A 10,000-nucleotide genomic window follows, 5' to 3' on the forward strand; every position below is an offset into this window, starting at 1 on the left:
TATTATGCAATAGAAGTGGTCATGTCAGAACACCTGGGTAGAAATAATTATCATGTATAGAAAGTTAGAAATTGATTATTGACGTATTTCTCATTTATTCTTAACATTAAAATTGACTATTGACGAATTTCTCATTTATTCTTAACATTACTTTCCCGCACAAATCTAAAATATTTTAGGTTCTGAATATTTACATCGAATCATTGATGCCAGTAACTCTTTCGCAGCACGAGAGAGAGAGAGAGAGAGAGAGAGAGAGAGAGAGAGAGAGAGAGAGAGAGAGAGAGAGAGAACCACTTTATGTTGTAGCCGTAGCGAAACGAGAGTGAATTATGATCCATGCTACAATCGATGCACCTGGATACATTCTCAGTGGATCCGAGAGGAAATGTATTTTATATTACGGGCTGCAACAGCAGCAGCATCTGCTCAGAGGTCAAGTGTTTCTCTCTCTCTCTCTCTCTCTCTCTCTCTCTCTCTCTCTCTCTCTCTCTCTCTCTCTCTCTCTCTCTCATGGTAGTAGAATAGCGACTTGTTATCATTTTGTTTCCTGCGGGCATTATCTTATTAAATTCCCGTAATATGTATATGTATATATGTACACATATATATACATTGAATTTTAGCAGCGTCTTTATTACCTTATCACTGAGCTTATTCTGTATTAATTTCTGTATCGCTACGCTTAAAGTATATTTTGTAAATTATTTTTAATACTCTTGTCCTTTTCCACTTCCGGAAAAGTATGTCGAAGACAAACCATCGGACATTGCAGTATGTTTTGATAGTAAGAAGTTTCAAGTTGCATTGGCGTAATGCCAATTTAATAGCTTACTTGTGTGATTTTCAAATTGTTCTTAGATAATAGGAATTTTCTTCATAGTTTCCTTTCTTGGGTTTTAAGATATGCTGAGAAGTGAAAATCATTGTTATCTTAAAATATAACTCATTAGGATTTCTATAAATGCAGTTCTACGGTCTGAATGGGGTTTCTTCAGAACTGAGATAAGACGTAGATACAACAGCGAGAAAAATCGAGATATGTCGAGTTTTTATTCTCATAATTAGTATATGCTGCACTTCCTACCATTAAAATTTCCTTGCTTATGTTAAATTTCCTTCCTTATGTTATTTCTTTCTTAGTTAAATACATAGATTTTGAGACAATGTTTTGTGGTTCATGAATGGGGAAGTGCAGCCACGTATTGTACAAATTATTATTAAATGGCATTATTTTATTTGTGTAATAAATATAAACAGTCATGCGTCTGTTGAATCTTAAGGCCTGTATATTTAATAATCATATTAATGCTGCAAAATAATAAAAAGAATCTCTCTTCTTCCCTTTTCACATATTCATTATCAAATTATGGCCTCCGAAATGTTTTAAGTGAGCTGGTAACCTTTCAAACTCAACTGTTCATTGAATAATGTGTAGGTTTATGTGAGTGTGTGTGTGTGTGTGTGTGTGTTTGTCTGTGAACTGATGAGATAGAGTTCAAGGCCGGTAGATTATTCCCTCCGCTCTCCAATATCCCCCCCCCCCAAACATTCCCCATCCTCCTTCCAACAGAGTAGTTCCACCTTTAACCACGTTTCAGCCCCCAGGTTCCTTTTCATTTCTAGATCATCTCTCTCTCTCTCTCTCTCTCTCTCTCTCTCTCTCTCTCTCTCTCTGCCCGTCTTTTCTCCTCTCCTTTCCTTTTGTTATGCCATTCCTACTGGGGTTCTCTGGTTCCTTTATCTGTCCATGAAGAAACCATTTTAATTATGTTCCGTCTCGGTCTCCAGTTTAGTTCTTGTGAATCGTCTTTCTATGTAAAATTTTGTTCCTTGCTAACACTTCTCCTCCTTTTGTGATGCGAGAGAGGCCATTCAATCATATATTTATTCTTCATTACCGCTCTCTACAGTGCTCCTCTCATGTTCTTCGTATTCCGTTACCTCCCCCACTTTTCATTCTCAGATCCCTTTCAAGTTTTATCTGGACCATCGTATTTCATTTTCCTATTCCTTTTATATCGCTTCCTCGAAATGCATTGGTTGTATGATCTTTATGAGAATATGCATTATACGATAGAAAAAAAAAGAAAATAACCAGTTTCTAAACGATTATGTCAGATAATTAAACCTACTTGTCACGTTCGCTCGAACGTGTATTTTTAATTATGCTTTCCACTGGAAGCCTTAAACACGGAATAGGAAATAACTTTGAAAAGCTCCAAAGCCTTGAAGAAATTTTTTCAAGTGATACAAAACACGTTAATTGTTTTCCCAACATCTCTGTTTCTCGGAAATTTTGCTTCGCGTGTTCCGGGATGTTTTGATAATCTCAAACAGGTTTAAGAATATGTGACGTTTTTTCCCAAATTATTATTATTATGCATCTGGTTGCTTTTTGTTTGTTCAGGCTGATTTAATTTCATTATTTATTGTGCAGTTGTATTTGAAATTTAGGAAAGAACTTAGGTTATCATCTAATGCCTTTCGAATCATTTCTGAGAATAAATAGCTAGTTGGAAATTTCTATTAGAAATTTCAAATTTGGGAATAAGGTTATTAGCAGAGTATAAATCATTATTTCATGAAGATGAAATCTAAGAAATGTGTTAAAAACGCTGGTAATATTTAATTTTTTTTTTTTTACGGTTTTTCGTCGTCAGGCCTTGTAAATCCGTGAGGATAATTCGTAGGTGCCCACACTGTATTAAGTTAGTTGATTCTTGATAATTAGGTTGGTGTCACTAAAGGTAAATTCATCGCACAAACGCTAGTAATGGTATTTTGCAGAATTTTCCTAAAGCGTTTTAATACAAGTCTTTATTTTTAGAGCGGGAGTTTTGAATATGAAATTTTGAATTATTTTGAAGTATATATATGTAAATCAAGAGGATTTATGTTTTAATATGTAGACCACTTTGCGCTTTATATTGGAATATAAAAATTTATTGCATCATTTTTATCTGGTGTCTTGCATCAGTTTCAGTTGATAGATCAGTTGCCTCATTATTGAAAAACATTTTATTTTATATCTCCTCACTTCATTCAGTTTCAGTTTCTGTATAGATTGTAAGGCTCATTACTTTTGTTTAGTTTCTTTTATTCGTATTTTTAATTTATGTACGACTGTTCCAGAAAATTTCTTAATTTCTTTTAATGAAGCAAATGATTTTCCAGATTGTGTTTTTTAACTATCTGTGCGGTTAAATAAAATTCATCTGCTGTTCTCACTCATGTTATACCATGAGGGATTCTTGTTGAAATTTCGTTCCATGGTTTTCCTCTATAATAAGAAATTTATAAAAATGTTACCTCTCTCTCTCTCTCTCTCTCTCTCTCTCTCTCTCTCTCTCTCTCTCTCTCTCTCTCTCTCTCTCTCTCTCTCTCAGAGCTGTATTGTTAATATGTGCTGTCAAGCTTCTATAATTGTTTAGTTAGAATAACTTCAGTATTAGAGAGAGAGATAGAGAGAGAGAGAGAGAGAGAGAGAGAGAGAGAGAGAGAGAGAGAGACAGAGAGAGAGAGAGAGAGAGAGAATATCAATAAAAGTTAGTTAATTTGTCCTAATGCGTCTCCCATTACCATTCTTGTAGCCAGTCTGGCATAAATTAACGCCAGCATGTCTGCTGCATTAATTTGACAAACAGTTAAGTTGCCTCATTACGCCTCTGGTATTGATTATGGCGTCGCTGGCAACAGACGTCATTATTTCTGTTTACTATAATGAGCCTAGCAGCCATTGCATGGTAATGCTCTGCGAGTATTTATTAATCTCACCATTGAGGAGCGTTTGTTTATGCTCATGTGTGGGCGTTTCATTAATGTGTTTTCTTTTCTCTCTGTGATGGCCCATTTTTTAAAAATAATTTGTTTACTCATACAAAGAACATCTTTTTGCATGTCTTTTGTTGATGTTTCCTAATTAGGATTTTTTTTTATCGATGGCTCATTTTTTATATAATTCTTTTTTCCTTTAGCCGTGGTTAAATGTGGAGTGTTTTTTTTTTTTTTTTTTTGCTCCCATAGGGGATACCGTTAACAGTGGCCCTTTCACGGCATTGTTTTCTCTATATCCCATCAACCCACAGCTGCCTTGTTATCTGCCTTTTCCTTTTATCTGTTCTTTTACGTCTGTCCCTTCCTTTCTGCCCAACTCCTTCAGATTTTCCTTGCTCCATATTTGATCTCTCATTTCAGAACAAATTCTTAAATCCTTTGCTCAAGGCCGATAAGAGCCTAGAGATGTGAATCACTGTTCTCGTTAAACTACTGTATAATAAATTATGATAACATTGATAATAATAGTAATATATACATGTATACATATATATGTATATATATATATATATATATATATATATATATATATATATATATATATATATATATATATATATATATAAAGAAAAATATGCCATGAAAATAAGGGAACTTGATGCCTTTAATACGAAAAGCGTGCCTTTCGTAGTTATGCAAGAGAAAGTAACAAAATATATTAGTGTTATGCACGGCAGGAGCGAATTTTTATTCCAAGCATTGGCACGTTTTGAAGAAAGGGTATTCGTGTAACTTGATATGACTTGTACTGGTCAACTTGGGGATCCAAAAACATCCTCAAAGTGATTTTTGCCTTCTGTCCTTCTGAAACGGTTTGCTTCGGCCAGAGGGTACATTGCTGAGGTAAAGTGTTGTCCTGAGGAACGTTGAAATGTAGTGGATTCAGCCGGGCAGTGTCAAATTGTTAATTTTCATGTTTTGCAGAGTTCATGAAACAAAGTGTATCTTTAAAGTAATTGGACTATGGTCTTTTGCAAGGGCTTTTTCTGTTAGAGAAGGTGGCTGGGACGGAACACCTGAGGCCCTTATCCGAGAAGTAAACACTAAACCTGTACGTTCTAAAGATAGGTGTTTGTAGAATCCTCTTGAACTGAAGAAAAAAGAATAATGGAGAGCATTGAAACGAAGTTAATTAAACTGGGAAATAGAAGATAACAGAGTAATGATTTTCAAAATTATGGAGGGCATTCCATAACTGAAACAAGAAAACAGAATAAAATATAAAATTCTATAACTTGTTAGTAGCAGGAAAGAATCCTTCTTTGACAGGGCAATATGGACATAATATATATTTCAGGTAAAATATTGAAGATTTTGTGGTTTGTGCGTGATGATGTTGTTCTGAAATTATGCTTTGTTTTAAAGAATTTGTGCCATGTTTTCTAGAGAGGTTCGTTGAAGATGAAGCTGTTGGAAGGAGTAATTCATCTTGCATTTTACTTTTTACTTTCTTCGAATTGGGTTGCATTGGCACAATACACATCGTCCTGCTTCAGAAAACGTTTATTTTACTCAATTTCCTTCCACATATATTGATGTGAAGTTTTTTTCAATTTTATGCGACGTGAAACGTGAGAGGTAATGGTAAAAAAAAAATACAGTGTCGGTTTTTCTCCCACGGACCGTGTACAACAGTGAGAAATGTTTTGCGAAATTTGTCTGTAGCATTATTATTATTGTTTTTTGTTGTTGTTCTGAAAGGTGTTCTATTTATTTTGTGCGATGACTTTTTTGCTGAATGTCACAATTTCAAATATAGATATTCGTGTTCTCTTGAGATTCTCAATATAGTAAGAATTTTGTTTAATGACAAAAATGGGAATAAAAGCACGTTAAAAGAAGAAGAAGAAGTAATTTTATGTTCTTAGATGTTCATTAATGAAATTCGCTTGATCTCCCACATGTTACTAAGCCACATGTTTTTGAGTTTTTGAAGAGTTATTTTTTTAATTCAGAAGGTTCAATCATTATTTTTTCTCTAAATTTATGATTTCTCACAATTTTGCGAGGTGAAATTCAGTTGAAAGTCATGTTTTGATCCCTCAATACTTGAAAGTTACCACGATATCGAGTTTTACTTTTACTTGATTGTAAAATTGTAGATGTCATAACTTACTCTTCATAGTTCCCCTTCAGAACTCTCGTAGCCTCATAGGCTAAAGGCAAGTCGTCGCTCAGACGTGAGGTCGTGCCTCATCCTTCTTATTTTCCCCGACCCAGAAGAGTAACCCGAGATCGAGGGAATGAGAACACTTTCTCGAGGACCCCCCATACGCCTGAATACCAAGGTAGGAAACGCAGGCCCATCCATCTGGCTCTTCATCCTTTCACCCTGATTTAATATCCATTGCTTTAAGGCCCGAAATCGTATACATTATAACGTTAAGTGGAGCTCTAAGTGGCTGCAGCAAGCCGTAAGGAATGCTATTGGAGGTAATGATGTAGCATACACGACTTATGTCATGTAATGAAAACAACGATTGCTATCGCAGTACCGAGAGATCATCTATTACTAGCAATTTACCCCCATGGTAATTTGTGCTCTATACCCTCTCCCCTTCCTCCCCATCCCCTCTCTCGACCCCTTGTGTCCTCCCCTTGTAACCAACAGCGATTAGCCGAAGAAAAGTTGAAATAAAACTTTTAAATACATGAGGCTTCAAATGGAGAGAATTCATCATCGTCGAAAAACTTAAATCATGGGTGATACATCGCCCGGCAGAAAGATTAACATATCGGCTGCAGAGGGAGTATGAGAGAGCGGCAGCCACGGGTGGAAATCCATAAAACTTTCCGCACGTTCTGGACTTTATGGAACTCTCCTGCCCAGGGAAAAGAGCGATTCTTCAGTGGAGGGGAACAGCGCGGATTTCTTATCCGTCAAGTGGTGGGTTATGAAGATTTCAAAACTGCTGATGAAAATAGATGAATCGACCCTTCTCTCCTTGGGTGATGTATTTGAACTGGTGTTTAAAAAAAAATTGATGACGATTGAACCCTTTCAAGGAATCGGGTTCTTCGTTCGTGGATTTCCATCACTTATTCCGAAATCTCTCTGTGATTGTTTTGTTGTCCGGCTCGCATCTTATCTGAGATTACATAAATCATTTCAGTGATTAACTACTACCCTTATGGCGAGGAGCTCTATTCTCCTCTTAGTCACAGAGGAACCCTGCCATTCATAGTAGGTCCTGCATTATGTGAAGGACCGGTTTTGTGGCTTGTAATTATTAATATTTTAATGATCATACAGTAGAAATTAAGTTTTATTATGCAGGGATCAGTGATACCGAAAATATGAAATTGTTATGTATCCATATCAGGATGCACTCTCCTAGGCCAGTAAGTGAAAATTACTCCCGTGAAATCTTGGTAAAATTTTCAGCAACTTTTCGTAAACCTCCCATTCCAAGTTTTATGTAATATTAACAAACTCTACTTGTTACTTTAGAATTCAGTAGGTGACCTCGGAAAACCTTCGTTTAGCTCAGAATCTCAAAATTGTCAGTAAATAATCAGTTCAGAATTGCGGAAGCTACCATTGGAAATGCGATGTATATTGCAGGATTTCAGGTTACACCTTTGAAAGGCAAGGGGTTGACTAAAAATTTCAGGTTGCTCACGAAAGTCCAAGGGTTAGCTTAAGAAAGCGGAAGTCATCCTCTGAAATCCCAGGTTTAGCTCCAAATTGATGAGCTGGCCATTGGATATACAATGGCTAATTCCGGATTTCAGAAGTTTTTAGAGTCGTCAAGTCACAGATTTCCGGGGTGCCTAGAACTTCAGGAACGATCATTTTGTGATTTATTCAGACTTTCGGAAGTGGCCATCGAAAATAACTTGTAGTTCTCTTGTTACTCACGAATTTCAGTGTTAGCCAGTAAATTGCAGTGTTAAATTAATGAGGCTGTCATTGATAGTCATTGTTTAATTTTTAATAATCAGATGTGGTCATATAATGTACACTGGTTGGTTTAGTTATTTTCAGGTTAACTCTGTGTAGCAGGGGGCATTGCTGCAAGTCCCGCCTCTTAATGACAGTCCCAACGTTTATTATTATTATTATTGTTATTATTATTATTATTATTATTATTATTATTATTATTATAAGCAACAGTAACAGCATTTTGGGAAAGAGAATTGCTAACACTCTCTCATAGTGTAGAATTATTATTTTAAAATTTATGTGTCTCTCAGAGGGCCGATTTCTTTCAATATGTTTCCGGATGACAAGAATACTCACCAGAGGACCTACCCTCGCCTAGACCGCTAGACAGTGTAAGAATTAACAAATAACATTGCATGTTATCCATGTAACTTGGTACGAAAAATATAAAAGGCCCAAAATCTTTGACTGTCCTTTATATAATGACTGAGATGGTTTTTGTGGGCACGAATCGTCAAACTGAATAGATTTCTTGTAAATATAAATCATCACAGGTAGCAATTATCTTCAAGCAGGTGTACTCGGGTACCTGTGTAAAAGTGATATGTATTGAATTATTTACACTCGCCATAATTTCCGGCGAGTCTTGAACTGATTTCTATCTTTTCCTGCACTGGCATTCTGTTTTGTGGAAGGTTGCTCAACAGGTTAGGAGCACAGTTAACAGTAATGGTAATTATAATTATAATAATCACATCGTCGTGCTTGTAAACTTGAAACTTTATGCAACTGGGCTGATAATCATATTACAGAAATTTTAATTTCATCAATATTAGATTTTTGTATAAAAAGTAATAGTGTATGCTTGATCAAGTTATTGCTGAAATTATTTTTCTTTATAGTTTTTCAGATGTTTGATAAATAATTGTTTAAATACATATTCTTTATAATGCTTCAGTCCCGATTTTATCGCTATATCTTTCTCACTTTTTCATCGTGGACAATTTGTTTTACTGAGATACTTGCTTTTTATCGTTATTTTTCATTCGTTCCATTCCTCATCTCACTTCTTCTTAATAAGACTTCATTAAAAGCAAAACAGGCCTTGACTTCTTTTTTCGAGTAAGATTTTTTTTTTTATAGATTTTTCGTCCGTATACTTTTTGTTCTTTTCAGTTTTCACCCCACCTCTTGCCATCAAGACTTGCTTGGTCCAAAACAAAAACAACGGGAACCATTTTAAAGCAGTAAACTTATTAGTCGAAGGCGGCAGCGAGAATGCAAATCATTTAACGATCGAAAAAGATACCACGATGAAGTCCAGAGGCTCTCGGCCGAGATGCAAGAGATTAGATTAGCAGGGGAAGAAGAGGACGAGAGAGAGAGAGAGAGAGAGAGAGAGAGAGAGAGAGAGAGAGAGAGAGAGAGAGATGGGGAGACGGGAAGTGGGAAGGGGTTAGCTTTTACCGGAGATAGTGACATGGACATCAGAAACATGGCAAGACGTATCATTAGTCCTCTAACCGACTATTAATTATCACATTCTCTCTCTCTCTCTCTCTCTCTCTGCGTCTGTGTTCTCTAATGACGTCCTCCGTATTCCAAGGCTCCGCTAATGGTTCTCGGTCCTTATCTCAGGATCCACCACTGCTGGTGTGACTAGATCGCTTCCCTAGGAGTTTCCTAATGGCTTCCCTCTGTGGAGAAGGAAATGGGGCTGGGGGAGGGGGGTGACTGGGAGGTAGGGAAGGTTCCAGTATAAGTTACGGAAGAAACGGATGTAAACACGTAAAAATCGACTCGGTGAACCCTTGTATTTTGATTTTCAGGCAAATGTGGTTCGAGTTTACAGTGAATTAAGGCAATAGCGAAAACTGACAATGGAGAGGTTGGAGTCTGTAAGGCAGATGTGGTTTGAGTTTACATTTAATTAAGGTAATAAAAACTGAATATGGAATGGTTGGAATCTGTAGAAGTTACGGTACAAGCAGATGTCAACATTTATAGTGAAAAACGAGCTCGTTTTTGTAGATTTTTTTTTCAGAAGTCAGCAACTCGAATTTACAATCAGTTTCAAGGAGTAGCGAGAATCGCCGTGACTTTATGGCCAAGAATGGCCGCAACATGCCGTTTCCAGCCCTTTCAGAGAAAAAACTGTCGTGTTACCTAAACCGACTTGGCTCGAAGCGTCCAGCAGCAGAGCCACTTTCTCGCATCGGATGATCACTTTGCCCATTCATGGCGGTGGGTAAATCGCACTCTCCTTATCGGGGCAGT

At 36.5% G+C, this 10,000-nt stretch overlaps 1 protein-coding gene across 6 annotated transcripts in view; it reads left to right on the forward strand.

The window, feature by feature from the left end:
- The window catches only part of dachs (unconventional myosin-IXb-like dachs), a 409,496-nt gene that overhangs the window by 276,432 nt on the left and 123,064 nt on the right, over positions 1-10,000 (forward strand). The gene's annotated exons all lie outside the window — the stretch shown is intronic.

The sequence above is a fragment of the Macrobrachium rosenbergii genome, chromosome 11 (assembly GCF_040412425.1).
Source record: "Macrobrachium rosenbergii isolate ZJJX-2024 chromosome 11, ASM4041242v1, whole genome shotgun sequence".
NCBI lineage: Eukaryota > Metazoa > Arthropoda > Malacostraca > Decapoda > Palaemonidae > Macrobrachium > Macrobrachium rosenbergii.